The sequence below is a fragment of the Acromyrmex echinatior genome, chromosome 7 (assembly GCF_024713525.1).
Source record: "Acromyrmex echinatior isolate Ae372 chromosome 7, ASM2471352v2, whole genome shotgun sequence".
Lineage (NCBI taxonomy): Eukaryota > Metazoa > Arthropoda > Insecta > Hymenoptera > Formicidae > Acromyrmex > Acromyrmex echinatior.
Window position 1 is genome coordinate 8,382,836 of NC_141858.1, and position 27,012 is coordinate 8,409,847.

Consider the following 27,012-nt stretch of genomic DNA (forward strand, 5'->3'; position numbering starts at 1 on the left):
ATCGCTGTGCAAAAAGGGTGGATGGAACAGCAGTTTATCGATCGGGCGACAAGGTTAATGTATCGCTGCTCTACACCCGTGTGTATCCAGCAAAATATTTATGACATTCATTTTCGAGAAAGGAGCACGAGTACGCTTGCACACGGATATGCGTGTATAATTGAAAATACGCTGTTACGAATTCCCTTTAAACCAAATACCCTCGATCGCGTTTGCTGTTTTTTTGTTTCCCGCGACGTCCGTTGTTATCGAACGCGATAAACGCCGGTATCGTTGGCAAACAGCTAAAATTAATTATTGGGAGGCACAGGGAATTATAAACAATCTGATTTATCCTCTCGTCATTATTGCGTTTGATCGCGTTATTGATTTCACGTCAATATCCCGTTCCTAGGACGTTTCTGCAAATGTTGCAGCGTTACATTGTTTTACCTCCTTTCGGAATTAATTTCGCTTTATTCGATCAAAAATTACCATCAACAAACACAGTATATAGTACATTTTTATGTATAATATTTATTGTATATTTCTTACTTTACTCTGCTAGATTTTTTGAAAAATCATATTCATTATCGTTTAAAATTCACCCCACAAAATTTATTTTATTAAGACTCGCTTTGAGCGAATTATTTGTGTTAACATTTTTTTTTTTGGTCCATTTTCACTTACTATTATTCACATTTATTATCTTTCATCGCAACTTATTTTAATAAGTATACTTGAAATTTCGAATCAAACACAGTAAAATAATATATGCGAAATTACAGAACAGAGCTGTACAGAACGGAGCGTCCGAAGATGAGTGGTTTACGAGACCGAAGCATCTGGCTACCAATCACTAAAGCCATTTGGCAACACATGCGTCCGGACGAAGATCACGCTAACCAGTACCAGTATACCGAAGGGTTCGGAGGTTTAACGTGGTCGGAAGATTGTCCGGCCCTCGAGAAATCACAGCGGAGACAGGATGAAGCCAAAGAGCGCCGCAATTGCGGAGGGAGAAGGGTAGTTAAGACCTGATTTATTTGGCAATTTGGCGCGAGTTCCCGTAACCGCGGCTTTTCGGAAAGTTAGTGAATTCTTTCTTCTTCTCGGGTCACTTCTCAACTGGGACAGCCGCCAGACTATCGCGTTTCATCCGCTTATGGCACTTTGCGCGCTACTTGTTGTCGCGAGCAGGAAAGAATTGTCGAATTGAAATCACGATCGGCGTACAAAACATTCAGTCCGTCTAGTCTCTGTATTGTCTCTAAAAAAAAAATTACAAAAAAATAGGACTGCATGAGGAAAGATGAACGATTTTTTTATTTTAATGGTTCCAATAAAATGCTTTTCTCTATCTAATCAAATTTTTAGATATTTCGGCAAAAATCGTGTAAATAAAAAGAAATTATCTCCAAAAGTTAAACAGAAAAAAATTCTTGCAATATAAATAGTAACATAAATAGAGTCCGAAAGACTATCAACCACTTTATCCTTTCTCTCCCTTTTTCCTTTATCTTTCCTAGCATATTGCTTTTCGCAACAGCGAAATACGAAACGTCGCAATGCACATCCGAGCAATGCGATCGTTTCTCTCGTGACAAAAGGTTATTAAATGTCACGGGATTTTCCTACGGTCGGAAAACTACGGGCGGGCAAGTAAACTACTCGCGAATCTTGTTATATATCACGGATTGGAATTGGGTTGACCTAGAGAGGAGAGATTGTCAGTATGGGAATAGAGAGACCCATGCGAATATGTCGATGCATATTTCACGCGGATTCACCTTAATTTTGCGGATATTTTATATTCGCCCATACAAATCTCTATCCTTAAAGGAGAGAAAAACTTCTCCAGGCAATTCCATCACTGACGTGCTTAGCGCTGAAAAATTTCATGGTAATCTTTGATTACAATTTCACGTTTTAGCGAGAGATCATCTTTTATGTCCGGAAAGTTCAAGTTAAACGAGTCAACGTTATGCAAATAAAAGCGAAAACTTTTTCACAGAGGGCAGCAGAGATTCCTCTACGAAGAAAGATACGGCACAGCGATATAAACGAAAGTGAGAAGCAAGCAAGCCTTTTGCATGGCTTTTTAAAAATTAATCTATCGAGTGTTCCATCGATAAAAAAAAAACGTGATTATATTTTCATGTAACATTCGTAAGGATTGCTGAACCAGCGATTCGCAGTAGAGAAACTGAGCCAAAAAAAGCCAACGAAAGAAGAAACGGTGCGACGGATCAAAATCCCGTGGTACTTGGAACGATGCCACGTATTATCGATGATCGAGAGATCAGGCCGACGAAAAGGGCAGAGCTGAGCGTGTCGGCTGGGTCTTCGGATCGCGGTCATAAATCGTTGGGCAAAAAATTCGCTGAGACGAACGATGCCGAAAAACGCCGACCGTGAAAGGGCGATCGCGCGAGAAATAATAATTCGGCAAAATGGAATCGCTATTAAATGCAGTTGCAACAGTTTTTCATGGATTTATGGTTTATGTGAGGCGAAACGTCGAATATTTTTCTCTCTAGAATCAGCATTGTAGCAAATTATAAATTTGATCGATATATAAAAATAACGTCAGCGAATCAACTTAAGAATTTATTTTATTAAGGATATATTAAATGTATAATTTCTACAAAAAGTGCCTGAAACTGGAAATTTATATCCTTTATTAAAAATGAGTATTTATATATATATATATATATATATGCAACAATCATAGTCAATATTTATATTCAACAATACAATTTTATATTTTAAATGAGAATTTCACCATTTTATCTCAATTGTTTTTTAAAAACATATTGACATGGAAAGAATAACTTTGCTGAAATATCTAAAAATTTAACTAGATACAAATCTGAAAATGATTTTGTTGATTCATCAAAATAATTTTATAGAATAGTTAAACGTATTCCTAGAATATCAAAACTTTTTGCAACTTTGCTCATCGTGCTTGTGAGTTCTAAGTAATTATTTTAATGATCAAACAAAATTATTTTCAGATGTACATCTACCTTTTTCAGATACTTCAGTAAAATCATTTTTCCGTACACTTCTCTCTGAAATAATTTTTGAACCAACTTCTTTTACATGAAATATTTCGTATTTTTTTCGAATACGATATAAGAGAATGTATAATTTTTTCTAATTTTTTCATTTTGTTTTTTTTTTTTGAATACATGCAACACACCCTTAATTGAGAAGGGAAAAAGTAAAATCTCGCATTATTATCATCGAAAAAGTAACAGCGAAATACGGTTTCTCGCGTAAAGGCAACTATTCTGTCTTTGACGTAGAATGCATTTCTTCTTTGTGACTGTCTTGAAGCAACGACACAAAACGTAATGATCCCGTGGTTCTTCTTGCAATGCGCAAGATACACTCGTTCGCGCGGAACGACAAAGGCGACTAGCTCGCGACCGGATCGATAACCAATATCTAGAGAAACTGGATCTCCTCGCGTGGAAGGCTCCTTTTCACGTACAGGTAAAGGTAGAGGTAGAGGTACACCTGAGGCACCTTCTCGTTGCCTTACCCGCGCACGTACGATATTATAGGCGTGCATTAGCTGCACGACGGATATACTTGCACCCCGTCATCATAATCCGATGCACGAGGCGCGCGTAGGCGTTCCATTTTCGTATCTCTACACTATACTGTACACGTATTCCTTGTGAGCGATCCGAATGTACCGCAAGGAAATTTTTAAAACGCCAACCGACGCGAAACTTCAGTGTCAGAAATTGCATTCCAGAGATGATAATTTTATGTTGTCGCAGTAATAATAGAGGAAAACAATCCTATCGGTGAGACAGATACTTAATTAGAGAATCGTGCACGTGAATAAATTTCACGAGAAAATACACGAACCTAATTGACGACGGGGATAACATCTCTCGTAACTTCGAATCGATGTCGCTCACTATGTTCTCCGCTACGCAAGAACGGGCCAAGGATCACCCGCAATAAATTAGAGGCGCGAGGAAGATGGAGAAAAAGGAAGCGCAGTTTCGCGATAATCGAGGGGGATCGAGGGAGGGTTGGAAAGAGACTGCGCTTAAAGGCCGTATTTTATGATGAAGCGAGCAACCTAACCGTGAGAAGGCAAAGAACGCAGAGGAAAGAAAGAAGCGAGAAAGAGGTGGGCCGGAAGGGCCGAACGTATACGAGCAAAAAGAGACGCGGTATAATTATACGGGTGCGATGATACTATGGATACGAAGGTCCGTTTGAAAAGCAAAAGTAATCGGTCGAATCGATAAGCGGACGTGGAAATTCTTTCCCTCCACATCGAGTGCGACCGCGTTGCTCTCGATTCTCTTTCCTGATGCCCTCCTTCCCTTTTGTTCGCTCTTCCCTTTTTTCCTCTCGCCCTTTCCACCGTGATGCTATTCTGAATTCAATTCGGTGTACGGACCCAGAAAATTCTGGTCATATTCGCTCTGAACGGCTTCATATTCAACTTCAAAAAACGAAATTCCTTAATACCACGGAGAAAGAGAGATTATACTGATAATTTTTCTCTGATTTTTTAATTAAATACGAGTGTGCTTAGATATGATATTATTAATTGTGTTAATCTTGATCAGAGTGGATAATTTATGTTAGACTAATAAAAGAATCAGCGACGAAATGCACGCTGTAACGTTGAATTTTCTTCAAAAATAAGTAGACAAAAAAATTGACGACTTTTATACAAAAGAATTATTTCACTAAAGTGACGACTAAAGTTCAGCTAAATACAGATCTGAAAACAATTTTGTTAAACTAATAAAATAATTAAAAAATAAAATAATAATGACGTTCAAATTAATTGCTAGAATATCAAAATTTTCTTTACATTATGCTTGAATTTTCTACATAAATTTTAATAGTCTTACAGAATTATTTTCTGATTTGTATGTAGCTTAAATATTTCAATAAAATCATTTTTCCGTATAAAAATTATAAGGAAATAATCGAGATAAGATATTATTTACTATAATGTAGTAGTATTATTTACTTTTATACGAATACAACTTTGTGTACGAATTGTTCACGATAACTAATATCGTTTTACAATATTATATTCATTGAAAACCCACTCTGTTACGAAAACATTTCGAGTTGCACAAAAAAAAAATAATTTATTTTCCAAACAGAAAAAAATATTTTCAATAAAAACTGCGTTTCAACCGTTTAAATTTTATCTATATCGTTAGCACGTTATTAATAGGCGCATTTACAAAACGTTTTATTTTTTTTAATTACACATCGATTGAAAAATGTAAAAGAATTTTGACAACGAAAAATTTAACAATAATTAAAATCATCACAAATCTCTGGATTTTGCCGAAGGCAGTTCTCCATTTCCGCATGTCGACGAGCGGCGGACCCGTTTCTCTCCCTATCCCTCCTTGAGCTGTGATTAACGAAATCACGATGCTGTTCATTAGGAAGATCCGGCGAAACTATTTCTCTGAGGTTTCGTGCCGCCCGGTGGCTGCACCAGGGATTTCATCGTGATGCAGTTTCAACTTCACCCTCCGGGCGACTGCAGTAACAGCGAAGGAACGAGCGGACAATGCACACGTAGTTTCGTGCTCTCCGATTCTGCGACCGCGGGTTCCAAAGGGACTGTTTAAGTCCCGTCATTAAGCTCGTAAGCACGGTTCTAATGCCGAGACACAAAGACGGGGAAACGTACAACACAAACCGGAGCGGAGAGAGCAAGCTGACGGTACAACCCGGGGAAATCAGGAAACTGCGCATCGCACACGTGCATAATTGGCTGTATCTCGTCACTCTAATCTTTTATTACGAACCAAAGTAGAGAGAGAGAGATAGAAAAGCTTTAATTTGATAATAAAAGATATCCATCAAGGTCCTAAACTTTGATTTCCTTTTATCTAAAACGAAAGAACAGAAAATATTTTCTGACTTTTCTTTCTCTGACATATTAAGAAAAAAATTATTTCACAAAAGACTCCAACAAAAATAGCATTTTGATAAGACTCGATAAAATTTCTGACGATTTAGTCTCAAAATATCATTCTTATTGGCCCCATTGTTAGTTTAATCAGGACACTTTCTTAGTGTAAAGTTTCAAAAATTCAAATATCATGCACTCATAGAATATCATATACTATATAAATTCAATTTAATATTAGCCAATATTGAAAATTAATTTTATTATTAAAAGCACTGAACAACGGTGCGTTTAATATTCAAAATAAATAATTAATTACTACCTTCTAATGTTAAATTCCTGTAAGGGAAGAGAACACTGAATCTAAAAATTTAGTTAAATAGATACATAACCGTGAAAATAATTTTGTTAAACTATCAAAATAATTATGTAGAGTGTTCAAGATGGTTATTAGAATGTACAACTTTTTGCGACATTGCTCTCATCATGCTTGAGTTTTCTATATAATTATCAAAATGGCTGTGTTCAGCAGAGAAGGCAGCTTTGCAACTGTTGTAAAATTCTTCAATACTCGATGATTGGTTTATACATTTAGATCCATAAGGAATCAAAACTATGAACGTATTAGAATTTTTTCCTTCCGTGCTGAACGCAGTCATTTTGATAGTCCAACAAAATTATTTCCAGATCTGTGTCTGATCCAAACTTTTGGATTATTCAACAAAATCGTTTTGTTCCGTGTATGCGCATTACATTTAATTTCGATTTCATTGCCGCTATTGTGTTACTGAACTATTCAAATTGCATTAGAAACGCAACTCTTAATTGCAGATAAAGTGTCAGTTTGTCTAAGATTGGAGGAGACGATCGTGCATTAAATCATGGTTGTTAGGAGGGACGCCAGTCGAGTCTGTTAACAATGCAACAACAACCATTAACTCGAAATACGTGTTAGAAAGTAGGTTAACAGTGGTGGATACTACAGATCGTGTATATGCGGTCGACATCCCAGTGCATTCGCATTTCCAGATAACCAAAACGATACACAATATCTGAATGTTTGTAATTATAACGACTATTTCTCCAAATACAACGGCGACCTTCCGATAAGAAAACCGTTTTACGCGCGGTTGATAAGACCCATCTCGGTGACGTTCTATTTCGATAAAAATGGTAAACAGACGTAAACCTGATTCTACGTTTATGATTAATTAATGCTGAGTATATAAATTTAACGACTGCATGCTTTATTATCATTTGCCTAGTATTTTCGAGAACGAACTATTAAATCATCGAACGGTATAACCACGCGATTGTATTTGCCGCATTAATGGGCCTATTAAGAAGACTCGATATTAAAACTATTTTCCGTGTAAAATTACACGATGGCCAAATGACTCAGGGCCGTCAAATTATCTCGCGGTGCAATTACTACGGGCTGGCTGGCTGGTTCTCTCTCTCTCTCTCTCTCTCTCTCTCTCTCTCTCTCTCTCTCGATTAGGTCTCTGTTAGAATTCCGCTAAGTTCGGGCGAGCTAGGGCTCCGTTAGAGAAGTGGGTTACAACAAAGTTACTCTCAATTAAATCTGGCACGATTTTCAGTAGCGCAGGAGAGCCTCGGCTAAATTGAATTCTATGTTTGAACATTAGTCGTCTTATACGTGCTCTTAATTAACGCTTGTAGTCGATGTAATTTCCAGCGTGGGATAAAGAGGCGCCCTAATGATGGGGCACGTGCTTAGATCGTGTTATTAAATTTGAGCTACTCCAATTATACGAGATCTGATCTAATAAACTCGAGTTGGAAACGGAGAGGAAGTATTTAGAAATATAACGACATATAATTTTTACTATATAATATACTATATAATATAGTATACTAAAAAATGTGTACAGAAAAAAAAATCACTTCTATATGTACACTTTAATTATAATATTTATAAATATCTCTAATCTTCCAAGCTGGCCAAGTAGAATTTTGAAAGTGCAGTTAATATTCTGACTGAAGTCAGAAGTTCCGGTAGATAAATTTAAATCTATATAAAAAATATAAAGAAAATATAATTTGACTTCTATGACAATAAGAACTCGTTGCCAAAATTTTACACGTATGCAAGAATTTTGTCAGATTTTTGTACAATCTGGAACAAGGATTGGACAGCACAAATTCCTCATCCTAAAATCATAAAATCATAAAAATTTTTATAACTTTTTCCTGATTTCCAGATATAATTTTTCCTGATGCTTTCAATAAGGTTTTGAAATGTTTTTTTCCCTTAATTTGGAAACTGTCAAATATTTTATTGAAAGAGTAATTTAGAAATATAAATTGCTATTAATATTGCTGATACTGCTTGTATTTAATTGTTTAGTTGATAGTATTTCAAAATTGTGTAGATGTGATATACGCATATTAAACTTCTTTAAAGCCAAGAATTTTTTATTTTCAAAAATTTTTGCCAAATTCCCTAACTATTTTCAATTCCTCCGACATTTCCCTAATTTCTAGTTTTACGGTAATCTTGAATATATAAAAATCTGCATTGAAACTTGAAGACTCATAGTCAGGTTGCTAAAGGAAAATGTGAAATTCCACATGGCCGAGGATTAAAAATGATACCTACTATCATTTAGAAAGTTACACGTATGTCGAGTTTTCAAACCAAAGATTTTCCCCTGATAAAAATTGCCTATGACATGGCACATCTTTTTCGAGTCGAAAATCCAAAGTGTGTGTACATGGCACTGCATTACCCCGAAAGTCACCACCGCGTCGTCGTTGTTGCACGACGAGCACACACGAACATCCTCGCCGGTGCCGCTCTTCCGACCGCGTTTGCCTCGAAATGGTAGCTTTGTGGCGTGACTCGCGGCTGTAAATCAGTATCCACACCCTCCCCACGTAACCGCCGTCGTAATCCCTTCGCCCTGGAACGTTATAAATGCCGTCGTACTTCCTATGCACGCCGCGCGCAATAACGTGACGTCGACGGACGACGTCACGGTGCAGGTTTCATCGTCAACGTTAGCCTGCATATTTCATCCCGAATTGAACGATCAGAAAGCAAATTTCCTACTTGAGGCCACCTACCAAGCGTCGCTTTCTGTAATTTTTTAAAAATGTTTTATGTAAAAAATAATTGAATTTTTTATTAATTTGAAAGATCTTAAGTTTAGTCGAAAAGTTATAAAAAGATTCGAGAATCTTAAAATATTAAAAGATAAAAAAAGATAGTAGACAAAAAGAACAAGTATTGGGTTAGTCAGAACGTTGGCATTTTTTTTAGCTCAAAATTATAAATACATAGAATATATTTGTTGTTGTTATTATATCATTCAATAAAGCAAAATTTTAGCATTAAAAATTGATTTTTTTTTAATTGCGATATAATGATTTTTAATAAAGTTATGAGAAGTCAAAATGTTCCTTTTATTTAATTCGCGATAATTCAGTAACAAAAATTCTTAGAAATATTTTTAAAAAACGGTTTTGTAGGGAAAACTTTAAGCTTTCTTGAATGGAAAGTCGAAAATTTTTTTGGGCAAATGATAGATCCAAAGTTAGAAGAAAATTTTCCATCTTTTTCAGCTCGTAGTTTTCTGTATTCTCAAAAATTATCAAATTCATAGAAACTCAAAAAACATAGTAATCTTTTGAAAGTAGAGATTTCAAGTTTCAAAACCGTCTTTTTATTTAAATTTCGTTTATTTTTTGACGAAGATATTGTAAATACAATTTTGTGCTAAAAACGGAACTTTCTGACCAATCCAATAAATAGATAGACAAAAAATATCTTCTGTGTGTGTGTGTGTTCTAGTTGAATCGTCTCTAGTTTGAATTCTTAAATAATCATGGATAGTAACTAGTTAAAATGTTAAAAGTTAAAAAAAAGTTAAAAAATTAATAACTTTTAACTTAACTTAGTTAATTTTAAATGCATTAAATTTTAATTTAATTTAGTCACTTTTAAACTTTAATTTATTAATTTTTTTTTAATTAAAAATTTTTCTACCTCTCTTAATGCTAATATTTTTTTCTATAAAGTCTAACATTAGAGAATTAATTTAGAAAAAATTTAATGATTTTATGATGAGAGATCTATAAGAGTCACACCATATGATAGTTTTTATTGACTCGCTAAATTTTGTCAATTCCCGCTCATATTTAAATCACACTAATTTTAGGTATCATAAATGTTATATTTCAGCAACATAAATATGAAATGAGCTTTAGAAAAATGTTGTAGAACAGTACTCATTTCCTAAATTTTTACGTATGTTTTTGTAACAAATATCTATATACTAGTCTATGTAGTAACATGCATGAGCAATCATTTCAAAAGTTAAAGAAAGTTAAAGGTTAAAAAAAAAAAATAATGCAAATATATACCATTCCCTTTGCAAGATTTTGATAAAATGTCTTATCATGTGACTCTTATCATATATATATAGTAGTAACTTACATGTGAATATAAAATTAAATTTACCTAATAATCTATATTTGTAAGTGTTATTTAAAGTAATCTCATTTTAAGAAAAATTAGGACATTCTAATTTCAAAAATAATTTCTTCAAAATTAACTTTTTTAAAACTCAAGTTAATTCAATCTTAACTTAACTTTTATTAAATTAATTCTTTATTCCTTCAACTTTTAACTTAATTTTATTAATTTTATAAGCCACTAACTTTAACTTAATTTAGTTTAAAAAAAACATTAACTTACCCAATCCTGTAAATAAATATAAGAAGACTCCAAAGACGTAAATAATTTTATCAAACAGATTCCAAGTTTATGACACAAATAATTTTACGATAAAAATCCTTTCGAATAAAAACGAGCTTACAGACAAATGTACAAATTTGTAAAATAATCTACCCATGAAAGTATTTGCACCGTAATATTTCTCCGCACTGATTTTTCTCACATGTGACATTTCACCGTTGTGCATCGCGAGGTGACTCACAATAGAACAAAGTTTCCGCGAGCGGGTTTTGCGCGTTCCGGCATCACGTCACAGAAGTTTTCGAGCCGGTAAATGCATTCTTGCGAATATGACGTCTTTCTCGGGCACGGAGCTCTCGCTACGAAAACAGATAGGCGTTGGTGGCGTGCGCGCGGCTTCATCGTCGATTATATTTTTCTCCATTCTATTCCGCCGCGGTATTACGGACATTACGCTCCACTGTAATTTCTGTGTGCACCGCTTTATTTATGACCCGGTCCGTGGCCGCCGACTGCACGACCTTAGCACACGCAGAGGAAGAAGAAGAGAGAGAGAGAGAGAGAGAGAGAGAGAGAAAGAGGGGAAAAGAGAAAGAAAGAGAGAAATCGTTTCGCTGTCCTTGTTCAACGCCGGCAATAAAGATGTTACTTCCTCCGCCTAACAAATACTTATTTACATCCTGCTACATTTTTCATCCTACCGCCTTTGACTAGCGCCTTTTTGCACGTAACGATTTCACCGTCGTCGTGCAGGGAATCAGAAATGAATTCTCCATCTTACCACTATATGAACCTACTGTCTGTCGAGTTGCAAAGTATTCGAAATGCTGCACGATACGGAGAAGTCATTTATAAAATTATTTATTAATATTATGCACTGAGCTATGTTGTTTGTATCTTGGTCGAATAACTAAATAAACACGTCCATTTACACAGAATTAATCTCTCTCGTTGATATATGCATGGAAAAACAGATTTGCTGAAGTATAAAAAAATTTAGTTTTATATGTACAGATACAGATTTGAAAATAATTTTACTTAGGCCATCAAAATAATTATGTATGACGCTCAAACTGATTGCCAGAATATTGAAACTTTTTATCACTGTCAATCAATGTTCAATCGTTCTAATTAATTTATTTTCATATTCCATTAAAATTATTTTCAAATCTGCATCTAGCTACATTTTTAGATACTTCAGCAAAACGATACTTTTCTTATGGAAAAAAAAAATCGCATAAGAAAATTATATTCTGAAAATTATCTCCGTTATCAATAATTTATTGTTTATCACAATTTACGATCTCGAAAATTCTGCCATCTCCCGTAAAATTTACTACTCTATGCATTCATGCGTACATAAATTTTATGAAACCGGACGAAGAGATTTAAATCGAGCATTCTGCCAGTAATTTAATAAATTACTTGAAACCACTACCGATTTCAAAGTTAACATTTTTTTCCGATAATCTGTAACTCGCGAATTACTTTTGAACGCTCTACGTGCTCGTTTTTTAGGTATGTAATCTCATCGTCGACTTTTAGATGCCCACGCTTTCTGCAACGTTTGCAAAGAGGAAAAAAAAAGGGACACTCAAACTTTGACCTTAACTAAGGTAACTTCATCCAGCGATTAAACCGTTGTCGGAGGCAGAGAGTAAAGCTCGCGTTAAGTATTAAAGCTCCTTTAAAATTATGATTCCTTCCTGTACCCTCTCTTTGTAAATAGCTCGACGAAACTCTCGTAATATAACCTCGCTTAAATTTCCACCCTCCATAGAAATTTCATTTTGACGAGCGCGAAACAAGGATAAAGTGTACGGAAGTACACGATATTATGCGCGACCACAGGATGCATTTCAATAAAGATTGTATACCTATCCATCTAATCGCGATAATCCTGCCTGATATTATTGAAAATTCTTTACTATCTCATATACAAAAGTGACTTATCAAACTATGGCTTTAATTACGATGGGTTAATTTGTCTTTGTTGAAAAGTCTCATGTATTTAATATACGAAAGCTGCTTATGCATTCTACAAAAGATTTAATAATGTACCCGTTCCAAGAGAGAGAGAGAGAGAGAGAGAGAGAGAGAGAGAGAGATTTATTAATCAAAGTATAGGAGAGATAATGAGGGAAAAAATTCCAGTTGTTACAATTAAAATAAACATTGTTAAATTCATAATGCCAAATTATATTCACCTGAATTATTTTTAATCATTTCAATTCTACAGGTCGTACTGCTCAATATGTCGTTAATTCAACTAAAACAATGAAGTTAAACAATTTAACTCAAAATTAATTTTGACTTAAATTCAGTTTATTATTTAATAAATTATACATACATTAACGTGCACTTAGTAAATAATAATTTGTTTATTTTTTAATTAACCATAAAAATAAATTCATTCACATTATAATACGGAAGTTGAAAACAACAAAATGTTATTCAACAAGATTGAGTTATCTTTGCTTCTTTGATATCTAACAGAAGATCGCATCAACCTGTCTGGAGAATATGTACCTAAGTTACAGAGGTGTGACGTGTGACACAACGAGAAATGTTAATATAACTTTCAAACGATCCACCTCATCGAGTATCGAATATTGTGCCAATATTATATCGGCCGATATCACTACATTTCATAACGTGAGGATTGTTCACCACGCCGCGCCGTCCGAATAGGGACAACGGGGGGTTCGTGTCTCCGTGCTAACATGGCGAATGAGGTGGATGAGGTGGATGAGATCGTGATCGACAAGCCGACATTGTCGCCGTGCGGGCGAGAGAAGAGAAAAATGGAAAATCGTCGTCACGCAAAGCACACCTTCCGTTTCGACGTTGACAATGGGCAGCCTCCGGACGTTCCTTTTTTCCCTCTACGTCGATACGCCGTGCACAAAGATAAATCACGTCGATTATTACTGGCGGTGAATTCGAAAAGCTGCCGACGTTTTTCGAGCACTGACCCATGAACGAACAAGGTTTCTTGACGTCGTCGACAAAGTTCGAAAAAATAAGTCGAGATATTAAAAATATTTTAACGTCACCTAACTCCTAATGTGAAAAAAAATCTTCTGATCTATTTGAAATATTTTATGAAATATCAAAAATATCACTTGACACATAATAATATCCATCGTACAAATTTTAATATAAATGTAAATATTGTAAATTTATGATATAACGATATCAAATAAAATTTAATTATTCGTTGTGCCTCTTTGAACAAAATTTATTTTAGAGCTACTATCAAACACCGTAATCTTATACCGAGTAACACCGAGTCTTATAATTGTGATTGGTAGAGAATAATCATTTATTCATAATATAATTAATTTAATTTAAAAAAATTAATTAAAGATAGTTGGTGTAATATTGATGGGGATATATATCTGAGGGCAAGAGGAAAGATTAAAATTAAATAGTAGTAGGGGACGGGGAAAGTAGGGATATGAAAGGATTAGATTTAAGAGTGAAGTTAATAAAAAATATATATAAGATAAATTGATTAATTTATTAAAGAAAATATGAAGTAAATATTATGTCTGATTAAATTGTAAATTTATTTAAGAAAGTTAAAAATTTTCTAATATTATTTTATATTAAAAAATAATGATATTAGGTTAAAAATAAAAATGGTAGGTGGAATAAAAAATTAAATAAATTTAATTAAAGGTTGGAGGAGGGAGGAGTCTTATAACGAAAGATTTAGAATAAAAAAATCCAAGTTAGTATACAAGTTAGTGAGAAGAGAGAGTTTAGATATTTATTCTGTCCTATGTCTAACACTTGACTGACTTTTCAGTTCTCTTTCACTATCATTACATACACGACAAAAACATAAACATGCAGATACGTACACATACATAAAAATAAAATAATCGCTTATTGCGTCAAAGTAATCGGTTTTAATATTAATTCATAAATTCATATCATTTTGATACAAAAAATAGATAAAAAGAAAGAGGGAGTCTCATTTCAAGAAGAGTTAAATCTACAATCAATATAATCTCTCTACCTCCGTTTCTCTATCACGAATGGTCAAAGAGATTTTCGTTATATCTGTTTAATATCTCACTGAGACGTAAGCTAAAGCGATGAATAAGTAATATACCACTCTGAATAGCAGCATGCTATTTCTACGCGGTTGAAACACATTCCACGATCTATGAGCGTGAAATCGCGAAACACAGACTGATTCCGCGCGATTTCCATTCGCATGGATCGTCAAGGATTGAATTTAATTCTATTTCATTGCGCACTCCACAAATCTACGGACAAGTAGACTTGATTCCTCGCTCCAATCGTAACCGCACGACAATCTGACGGATGCATTATCGATGCGCCGATGAAAATGCATCGTACGAATATAAATCGCGGTTGCGACTCGCCACAAAGCCGCCGGGTGCTTCCGTTCCGTCCATTTTTATCTATTTTCAGTTCGGAACGGAGAAAAATCGCGCGACGCCGTTCGAATACGAAGAATCGTACGTTATGCTCTATTTCTACGGTAAACATACGGTCGTCCTACGCGACGATAAAATTTGTGCTTTAGGTTGTATAAAAAGTAATATAAAAAGGCAATCGCGGAAAATCGTTTCTTTATGTAATCATAATACATGCATTTAACGGATACAATGATTTTTCCCATCAAAAAAGAAAAGTTAATATTAAACGGGTTTCTAAAGTCATTTGTATTACCGATTAGACACAATAATTTTTATATAACAATTACCTTTTCCTCTTTTACAGATTAAAAAAGCTTTTTCCAGGATTAAAGTATTAACACGTATCTATAAAGTGAAATTTATTTATGCCGAGAATGATAAAAAATTGTTTAAATTGAGATCTTTACTCAAATATAGTGTCAGAGCTGTCAATATCATAACAATATTTGCTTGATATAAAAGCCTTGCAATCTGTACTTACGAAATTGTGGTCCACAGAGAGTAATTTAGATGAAGAAACAACGTAGAGTTCTTAGAATTAGATTTAGATGTCTAATTAAACCTAGTTACACACACCGGGATCCCAGAAATCCCAATGCAATTTGCTAAATCGAGATTTCTTCGCATTTTTGAACTTTTCTTTTTCTTTGAATCTATATATCTCAAAGCTCCTTAATTCTATCGACTTTTACACATTAAGGATTTATTCCTTAATCAATTCTCCATCAATTGAAAAAGAAATTTTAATATGTTAATACTAATGTTAATACTATCCATTTGTAACGATTTGGAAGTTACGGTAACAAATATGGACTGGCAGGGATCCAAATGTGATATTAAAGGTAGAAAAAAAGTGTACACAGCTAGGGGGAGGTTATAATGCTATTGTTCTACAAAAATTTATGTATGTATGTGTAAGATATTGATGTATTAGTATATAAAGATGTATCGATATGTCACATTTTATCGGTAAAACGATCTCATCGGAGTTCCGACTTCACTTTAGGAAACTCCCCTTAAGATTTAACAACATTTCATAATGCACGTTTTACCACACTCTATAAAATATCGGTATAAATTTAACCATGCGGAGTCTATAATTCTCATGTTGGTGTTAATATTAACACATGAGATGAATTTCACATCATGAGCACATTTTAAATCTACACCATGATAATGTTAATATAATCGCCAAGAATCTGAAGGACTCCTCACTATGTTGGTATTAATGTTAACAACAACATAGTGAGAATTATATAGACGCCGTATGATGTTTTAAATTCACACCGATATTTTTTAAAGTGTATTTTCTAGTAAATTAAATTAGCTCGATATTATTGAGCAATAGTATTTCAACGTTTATTTGTAAAACGATACATAAAATGATTACTTAAAATATCTTTATCAAAAGCAATTAACAATAATTAAGTTTCGATTCTATGTTTTGAAAAACACTATGATTTTATTCGTAGATTGATCGATTAACCCAATTTTTAGCTTTATTTCCAAAATAATTTATCTTAAATTCATTTATATATATATATATATATATATACTTCTTCGTCGAATAAAAATTATTATCGTTTGTTATTAACCACTTCTATCAATTACGGTGCCATATTTGCTGCAACTCATTTATTTACCAACGTTAGTTATGTAAGAGAAAGAAGAAGTGGACTTGATTAATTCCCGTGGGTTTTAGTCCATGCTAATTACGCTAAGTGAGTAGAACAAGTAGGAAAGAAGATCTAAAAGTAGCTATAAAGGAAATATGCTTTGCCAGAGCGAAACGAAAACAAGAAACACAGACTTGTAGCTTCCGTAGAAAGTAAAATAACAATAAAGTCATAATAATAATATAACATAATGTCATAAAATATCAACAATTTTTATACAATTGCGCTCACAAAATAAAAAATGTTGATAATTACAAATGATATTTTTGCTAGCGATGATAAATATTTCTACTCGTGATCATAATTTCAACAGTTAATTAATTATAATTTAATGCAATGAGAGATAATTCAATGATTCAGATCATTTTTGAAAGAAAAACAAACTTGTGCACGCTTGAAATATCTCAGCTTTTTTAATCAATGTGATTCGCCTCAACAAAAAATACTTATTATTTTCGTATTCATATAATTATTCAATTCAATAAATATTTTTACTGTAATTCGCTTTAAAAAAAAACTATAGGATAAGACGAGACTATTCTGTCAGTTTTAATTTTAAAGTAATACGAAAATTTACGGCTGTAGACAATAATTCTGTACAGTGATGTGTTCACAACTAACTATGTTATACAGGATTTGTAAAGTTAGCACATTCCATTAATATAAAATAAATAATCACAGTTCCAGTATGTGTGTAACACACTTTCTACAGTTCTATATATAAAAATAAAAAAACAGTCCCGCATTTTTTATATTAAAAAACCAAAAATAAAAATATAACGTGCTAAATAATTTCGCAAATTTAGCACGACACTTTTTCCTCTAAAGTGCAAGAAATTGATAAATATTATTACCACTTTTAGCAACATTTCCTTTTAATTCTATTGAAGTTTTACTAATGTGTATAGTGTGTTTGAAAACAAAATTTCAACAAATACCAATTTTTATACATTTTAAATATATTATAAAAGACAGCACGACTCTTGGAGAAAGCATCATGCTGGCTGCTTACAGCAATTCTGACGATTCTCGTTAGTTCTAAGAGAGTTTTATTTTCTACAAACATTTTTAAACAAAGTTCCGGCCACTACATATTTTTAATTAATTTGTAATATTTGGATCCAGCACGACACTTGTAAAAAAAAGACAGATCCCGTTATACAATTATTATTAGGTACTCCTTGAGTACTCCACAAGTATAATCTTTAAATATTCATATCAATAACATAAACATTATTACGAAAAAGCTCCGCTCTACTCTAATAAAAATATATTCGCGTATTATTCCTAATTCAATAAATATTGTAATTTTTAACACGATCGCACAGCTTTCAGGGGATTGTTCCGGAAAGCTAAAACGCTCTCCTATCTTAACTTACAAAAGGCAGACTTGTGGAGCGGAAATAAATTCAACAATGAGATAGCATAACGACGTACGGGATCATAGACGAGTGGTTATGGAGGCGTGTGCAAAGCGCGTACGTATGCGATATCACGGTGCCATGCCGGCGTGGCGACGTTAGAATTGTACTTAAAACGACCGCGCGAGTGAACCCCGGTACGGGGCGAGCCGAGACGGTTGTGCTTTACGAGCGGAAGAATGTAACTTTTCATTTAGCGTCCATTTCATTTCATAAAGTGTAACGAGTTCCGCTGAGTTACGCGCGCCCGTGCGAGATCCGCTCGTAACTCTTCCTTCTCGAAACTGAAACGAAGTGTGTGTATCGCGCCGGCAAGCGCGGATACAACGTCGGCCACGTTACTGTCCACGAGACGGAGCGGGCGATTTCTCACAATTCTTTCCGGATGACGAAAATGCACGATCGTCGACGCTTGCCGGATGCGAGATAAATCACTTTCGGATGCGAGAAAATATCGCTTAGCTCGGAGATAAATCGGAAAGTTGTCCGGAAGTAACCACAAAGTAACAGGAGATGTGACTGCAAGAATGGCCTCCCGCTTTTTCAAAATAGATTTATATTAAGTATTCGTCAAATTGTTATCTCGCGAATTGTATGATCGTCGACTCTCTCTGGAAATAAATCACTTCTAGATGCCAGTAAATATCGCTTAACTCAAAGATAAATCAAAGAGTCATATTGAAATAAATCGTAAAGTAGCAGATGTGATGTGAAAATTTACTAAATCTTAATATCACATTTCTTTGAATAGTACTAAATAAACATTTACAGTTACTTACAGTAAATAAATATTTACTCAATAAGAAAATTACGATTAAATCCAATTAATGGTTTTTGTATCAAATAAATATGTGTTTACATTTAGATGGTGAATATTTACTTAGAACTATTAAAACAAATATTTATTAAAATTCAATATTTTTTGTATTTCTTTCTTAAAATAGATTTGTATTAAGTATTCTTCGAATTACTATCTCACGAATTATACAATCAAAGAATCGACTCTTATCTGACTCAGATCTGAAATAAATACATTTCCACATACAAATAAATATCTTAACTGGAGGTAGATCGAAGAGTTGTAACAGGCAAGTAATAGCAAAGTAATAGGAAATACGACCACACCTAATACAGATTTGTGTTAAGTAATCCTCGGATTATTATCTCACAATTTGCACATTATTTATTTTCACTAAAGGATGTATATCTCTTTGGATTACACGTTATCTCCGCAAATGCATCGTATTACTGTGCTGATAAAGCTTGTTCCGTAATCAACCAAGGCTTTTAGACAAGCATAACGTCCATTATCATTATGATCGTTTCTATCCGTCAAAGATAATTCAATTCATTGCCATGACAGAAACGTGTGATATACGTTATACATTCACGATTACTAATGACATTCGTATGTCATTCTCCCTATGTATCTCTATATCTCTTGCAAGCAAAACTGTAGATGCAAAATACCCTGCATATCACGAGATACTAAAACAAATTATTAATTAATAATTTGTTAACAAATCAAAAAACTATTTGTCAACAAATAAAATAGTCGAATCGAGAATAGAAATTTCATCGGTAGCAGCAATTGTTAAGGAAGTAAGTACGACCCAGAAATGGAACCAAGCGAGCTCCACGTAATGATCTTTCTCTCGTATTGGGAGAACTTTTTTATCGAGTTAAAACTTTAGAGTAGCATAAAGATCAAGATTAAGGTCCCCCGAAGTCATTCCGACCTATGAGCCAACGCAATGAGCGCGTCCGAGATCGATTATTTACGGCAGTTCCGGGGACAAACGTTATCATACGGATATCAAGTTGCGCGCGATCGCAATATCTGAATTGAAATCGAATTAAGGATTTCAGGGAGAGGAAACTGGAAGATTCATCGGAGAGCAGCTCCGCGTGGAAAGTTCATACATGTTAATTAGCGTAACCCGTGCCAAGTTTGCTACCATCGAGATAATTGACTCTCGGCAGCTTCTTCGTTATTTGTGCTCTATCAAATTCAAAAGTATAATTTATCAGAACTTTTTTATTAAAAGGATTAGCAAAAAATTTTTTATAAATAAGAGAGTCAGTATTTCATCAATTACATCGAAATTTTTAAAGAGAAATGATTAAGTTTGGAGTTAACGATTTTACTACAATAAAACCTTAATTAATTGATGACTAGAAATATTTTAATATTAATATTTGAAAATTAAAATTAAGTAAAAACTAAAATTAATATTAAATTTTTTCGAGTTTAAAATAGTAAATTTAATATATTTAAATAAAATCGTAAAATCATTCGCGTATATAAAATTAAAATATTAATAAAATATTAGCCAAAATTAGCCAGAGATTAATTAGTATACCAGTCGCTTAATAGCAGCTATTCTTTTAATAAATAGCTCACTCACAGTAAAGTTTTTATAATAACGTCTATTTAGCGGGGATTTACTTCCCAGTTTACCTCTCAAAAGCTTTTTCTAGCTTACAATCTAAAAATATTTCTTTTCGACATGCAGTCGCTGAATTAAAAGGTATGGTTTGAGTTTTATTAAAGCATCAAACAAAGAGAATAGAGGGAAAAATGTAAAAATAAAATGTAAAAGTATATAAGATACCGAGAAGGATCGCAGTCGCTAAAAGCTTTTTAATTACAGAGAGTGTAAACTATTGAGAATGATTAAACAATCGACGTCTAAAATCATATTTTCGAAGCCGCTGATATGATCAAATAATCATATAATATTCGCAAGAAATATTTAATAATATATAAGTATAAAAAATTCGCAACAAACGTTCGTAACGATTCTATAATTAAATCAACTATGTATTTGTACTTAACTCATCAGGGTTGTTACAGAAAATAAATTTTAAAATTCTCTGACTTTTCCAGGTTTGCCAGATGAAAATGGAAAATTTTCCAATATAAAATATGTAAATTTTAACACATTTAAAGTCAAGAATTGTAGGAAAGTTAGCATATTATCAAAAACAACACAAAAAAGGTTAGTAGCACACTAAAATTTTGGGTGCAAATTCAAGCCAACAAAAGATAAATTAGTATTGGAAAAAAGAATGCAGTTATGAAAAAGGACGATCAAATAAATAAAAATACTGAATAAAATATAAATTTTAATTATTTTATTAAAATTCTTTAAAGTGTGCGAGTTTTTAACGTATTTCACTATCATAAACGTCAGATATAATATTAAAAAATTATAATAATTACTTATCTAGAATAGAAGAGGAGCAGTTTAAGGAAATTGTGAGCAAATTTCAAAATTCCAGACTTTTTTACATTTTCCCCTGACTTTTCCCGGTTTTCCCAGTTTTCCAAATCTGTGACTACCTTGACTCATATATTTCTCTTTCATTGTTCGAAAAATGCAGCCGTACCAGTTTTCAATTTTTTAATCTCATGCAATGATGATAATAAACTGTAAATATAAAGTAGCGGCTCACGATTAATATCAGTATTTTAACAGCATTAATTATTGGATCGTTTGACTCGACATAATTTTAATCGCGCGATTAATTATTATTAATTGAGCATTCCACTATGTTAAACTCAACCGCTTTACAATTGTGAAGATAAGTTAAATTTCGCATGAATATATGAACGGGAATAGCGAAAAAGCTCGTGAAATTGAACGATGCATCGAGAGAGCCGTCCATTACGACGTTCGCGCGCGTAATGTATCAAAAAGTAATCAGCGCGAATCCTGAAATTCTTAAGGGAAACTTCCTGCAGGAACGGCGAAATTACAGGATGGAAAAATGGACGTGCCTCGGCGCGCATCACGTGGATTTACGGATACGTTATTATTTCGCGTGCCGTTTGCACGCGCGCTAAGTCGGCGAAATCGAAAATCAATCCGTCCTCGGGGACAACAGACGTGATTCGAGGTAAAACTGCGCAAAGGCGGAAAACAAACGGATATAACGACAGGATAATCCAATTATTGTGTATACGCAGGCAACGTTCATTCTTCCCCACCGATAATTTTCATTTGTGTCAAGTGTCCGCGCAGGCAACATTTTCACGCTGTTCAACATTGACAATCTGCAGAATTAACCGCAATTCTCCTAAAGCTCTTCGGATCAACGTCTGTCGCATTTTCGTATAACATCATTTCACAATGACGGAATTAAGAAGCAGCGAAAATTGTGCGTCAACGAAAAGTGTATAGGTAAATCAAATTAATCCTCCGCCACCAATGTTGATTTTAAAGGCACAATTTTTTGCACTGAGAGAAAAACTTTTTGATATTACAGAGTAATTATACACATCACTATAATTATAATTATTACTACTCTAACTTCTGTAATTAAACAATTCAACATATCCCGTATTTTTCTATTAATGCGACTTTACTCTATCACTACATGAAGAATATATTGCCAAATATTTTTATTTATTAAATAATAAACAAGATTTAAAGACTCATTTCAATGAAACTTGAAGACATCCAAATTCTAAAATTCTTTTTTTACAATGACTATAGGCATGATCTAATAATGAATTTTCTACTAAATAGTTTTTAATCAAAGAGCAATAAATTCATGGTGGAACCAACAGATAGCGCTTATTAGTCTAGAAACGCTGCTATCTTATATTAGGTGCTCATCTCATAATATAGAAGGCTTTCCTCCATATTAGTAATAACACCTAACTATATGTACAGTTCTAAGAAAATGATTAGATATAATTATAGTTATTATAAAAATGGTTGAAATTATCACAAAAATGATTCAAATAACTATAATTATATAGTTATTTGTTTATAATAATTTCAATCATTTTTTTATGATTATTATAATCGATTTCGATTGCCAATTATATATGAAGATCGATATATTTGAAAAGTTTTGAGCCTCAATATGAAGGTGACGTTACTCGTCAAAACCATTCTGATATTATAATTGTACATGCTTTGAAAGATATCTGTGAAAATTGTATCTATTTTGTTGTTGTTTGACAAACATTTGTGCAAGTCAGTGTTTTTGTAAAAATGGAAAAAATTGAATATCATGCCGTGATTAAGTTCTTGCATTTGAGAGACCTTGCAATATAGGTACGCCTGCGCAAATTAAAGCCGAGTTGGACTGTTTACGCTGTTTACGCTGTTTACGAGAACTCTGTCCCAGTTGCCACCGTGAAAAGATAGGCAAATGAATTTAAACGTGTCGTACCAGTTTGGCTGATGATGAGCGTTCGGGACGGCCAATAACTGGGTGAAAAGAAAGAGAGCATCACTGGGAAAAATATATCTTAAAAGGAGACTTAAAAGGAGACTATGTTGAAAAATAAAATTGAATTTGACTGAAAAAATAGTTGTTTCTATGTTAGGCTCAAAACTTTTCAAACGATCCTTGTACATTATTTGATAAAACTAGACATACAGTTATTATTACTAATACTATGGTAATCATAATCATAATTATAGTAATATAATATGTATTTATAGTTACAAGTGTACGAAAAATTTTTCTCTCAGTGTAACTATAATTTTTGATAGATGAATTTTTAATTTGTATAAAAATAAGTGTAGTTCTAACCAAAATTTTTAGTTATTGTAACCAAATTTTGATTAGAATACAATTTTTTAAAAATTTTGAAAAAAATGAGAAAGTTTTTACTATATCAAGAAAATAAATAGTTGTATATGCCAAACATTTCTCTCGTACAGTCTCGAGTGCAAAATGAGAGAAAAATGTCGAAGTATCGCGAAGCAAATGTTACTTACAAAATTTTTGATGAAGAAATATACATTTCTGTAAAATACATCTTATTTAAAATATATCTTATTTTTCTGTGAAATATATTTTATTTCTGTAAAACATATCTCATTAATTGCAAAAAATAAAATAGATAATTTATTTGCTAAGAATAAAATTTGATATATTTCGCTATTTATATATTTCGAATAAATATATATTTCAGTGAAATAAATATATTTTTAGATATCTTTTTCTCAGTATATATAAACAATAATATGTGTAGGTAACTCATTACTAATCCAGTGGAATGAGCCAAGTGATTATCCGTTAATAGAATGCATTTCTATTTAAATAAAATCGGGACAACGCTCTCGAGCGGTAGACACATATGTCGATAAATGTATTGTATATATACATATATTCCGAATGACGTGCAAATAGCACGAAGAAGCATACAGCGAAACGAAATTAAATAAAAAGTAGTTCATGTAACATCTGTTTCTTATGTGTTATTATAAAAAAAATGGATCAAAGTCAAGAAACCTAAACGAGGCGTTCAGAGTTACGGTCCGTAAATCAACTCCGCAATTTGTAAACTTTACTTTAGACGTCGTACACATTATATATATTTAAAAGCGGATCTTACACGTGACGATCCGCTCTAGTTCTGAGCGCCTCGAGAAGAAGCGGCTGCAGCGAGGCATCCCTCTTCGCATCCCGCGTTTGATTGTCGGCGAACGGCGACGGGATAATGAGAATACGAGTGACAATCGGTCTGGCGGACGGATGCGGTCGGAAACGAGCAATTGGTCACGGTCGTTAGTAAACCGTTAGGCACGATATGTTCACGACGATGCACCGCATCCGATGCTCCTCGACGTCGGCACCCTCCATCGGGATGCGCCCTCGCCTACATCCGGAAGCAGTCGAAACGTTTGCTTCGTCTCTTCGTCTCCAGCCGACTCTCGTCCGCCGTTATAATTTGCAAATTCATTTCCTCAAACTTCGCTCATCAGACGCGAATTCTACTTCTGCTTCCGTCATGGATTATAACCGGCGATCCCGACATGCGAGATCTACAATAGGAATCGTAGTGGCCGTAAAGTCTGAAGTCATAAGAAATTGATCAATCATAGTCGATTATTCTTCTCACATTCGACTGTGATTAGTCAATTTCTTACGACTTCAGACAAAAGATAAAATATTAAATATTACTTAAATGTATATTTCATAAAAGGTTTAATTTTAAATACATTATATTAATTAACACAAAGAATAATATAATGAAATCTATGTTTTTAATATCTAGAATTCCTTAAATTGAAATATATTTTTGGAATATTAAAATTGTGATTAGAAATATAAAAAATATACATGATATTTTGCTAAAAATATTTTTAAAAAAGGAGACTCCAAGGGATGCCCTCACTAATAAGACCTCGTAAAGCGACAGCGATGAGAAAGGAAGCGACCAAGACGAAACGGAAAAAAACACTTTAATAGCACATTGCAGGGCCACGTTACGATTTATTGTCTCTCGCGGCGGGACGCGTGCGGCTACAAAACGTCCACGAGTAGTTAGCCTTCTTAACCTGGAAAGCGGTCCATATTCCTACCCGCTCTAATCGTTGGCGGTAATAACGCTCTTAGAGGTACTACAGCTATGTGTTGTTTTAGGCCCGAAGTGGATTCGAGGAGAAATTATTTCGCGCTACCGCAGCGCGGGGACAAGCTGAGAGTCGGCCGGGGGTCATCCAACTAGATAACTCGGAGAAACTCACCCCATAGAGGGATACCCGGGAAGGGTAACGCTTGGAAGGTGAAGAGGTGATTAACCCGTAACAAGCCGCTCCCTGGGCAACGAGCCGAAATGATCGGCGTGAGATGGTGCGTTTGCGTTAAGCCTAGATTCATGAACCATTAAGAAGAGTATTATGCATAAGCATCGCACTTCGCTATAGAAGATTAAATCTTTGTTAGCGATTTTCTTTATTAATACTCGCGTCCACAAACGCGTTTACCGCAAACTTCACCGAGACGTTAAAAACTGATTATAAAGTGTTCGCTGGAAATTCAGAATTTTCCTTTATCCTGATAGGGATTTAGTGTACCCGAACATTTTCTTCAACTACGTTATAAAAAACTATAACTAAATATTTTTACAACCTAATTTGGAGTTATGTAATCTCACTCTTCAGATTTTGATCTTCAAAATGAAAAATATTATATATATATATATATATCAATAATGTTATTGTAACTTTAAGGTGGTTCTTTAGTAAATCGAGTTACTATAAAAATGTCTAATTTTTTTATATCATGAAAATGAAGTACCGAAATTAACATGTGCAAAATTCTACGGTAAGTTAACGATGAAATAAGAGAGAAAAAATGTTGAAAATGTAACCTTTCACATATAACTTAGACAGATAAGGCTCGCAGGCGCTTCTTTGATTAACTGCACACAAATCATAGACTTTTCTCAAAAACGAGATTATAATAGTTTAAAAAATTATGATTTTAATGATCACAAAAAAGTAATAGGTCAACGGCCATTCTGGATAGATATTTACATGCATAAACTTGCATATAAATTTAATCTTGAAAAGTAAACATAATCTCATCTTCGATGAAGGTGCAGCTCTTGATTTACATTTGTATATTCCGTACTATTTCATTAAGATATAAACGTAGTTTTAATATTTTATACAAATTATGCGGATGTTTGTAATCCAATTTTGGATGGGTCTTAATGCGACATTCTAAATTTTCGGCACTTTACTAAAGAATCATCTTAAGCAAAGATACATTAATTTATAATTAGATCCTTAAATACCAGTTAAGGAAATTTCGAAGCGAATACCAATTGTAAATTAGTGGAATATAGAATTAATTCGAGGAAAAGCACAAATTGGAGGGGGGTGATTTCAATATAATATGGATACAATTGAAGTTTTAAGACAATATTATCCCCTAAACATACACAAAAAAATAACAAAAAAGAAAAATATGCCTACCACTGATGTGGTAAGTTCGTAATTAATATTTTTAGATATTGTTTTTGATAACTTTGTATTATTTAATTATTTTCGATAATTATTTACGATCCGTTTTA

General features: G+C 33.5%; 1 protein-coding gene and 1 long non-coding RNA gene across 3 annotated transcripts in view; one reads left to right on the top strand and one right to left on the bottom strand.

Annotated features, from left to right (window-relative positions):
- The window catches only part of LOC147909143 (uncharacterized), a 46,361-nt gene extending 20,243 nt beyond the window's left edge, over nt 1–26,118 (top strand). For both annotated transcript variants that reach the window (XR_015545801.1, XR_015545800.1), the window contains exon 2: nt 768–26,118. This is a non-coding gene — a long non-coding RNA (uncharacterized LOC147909143). The remainder of the gene's footprint in view (nt 1–767) is intronic.
- Nucleotides 1–27,012, bottom strand: part of alpha-Man-IIb (alpha-Mannosidase class II b) — a 194,819-nt gene that overhangs the window by 131,928 nt on the left and 35,879 nt on the right. The window lies entirely within an intron of this gene.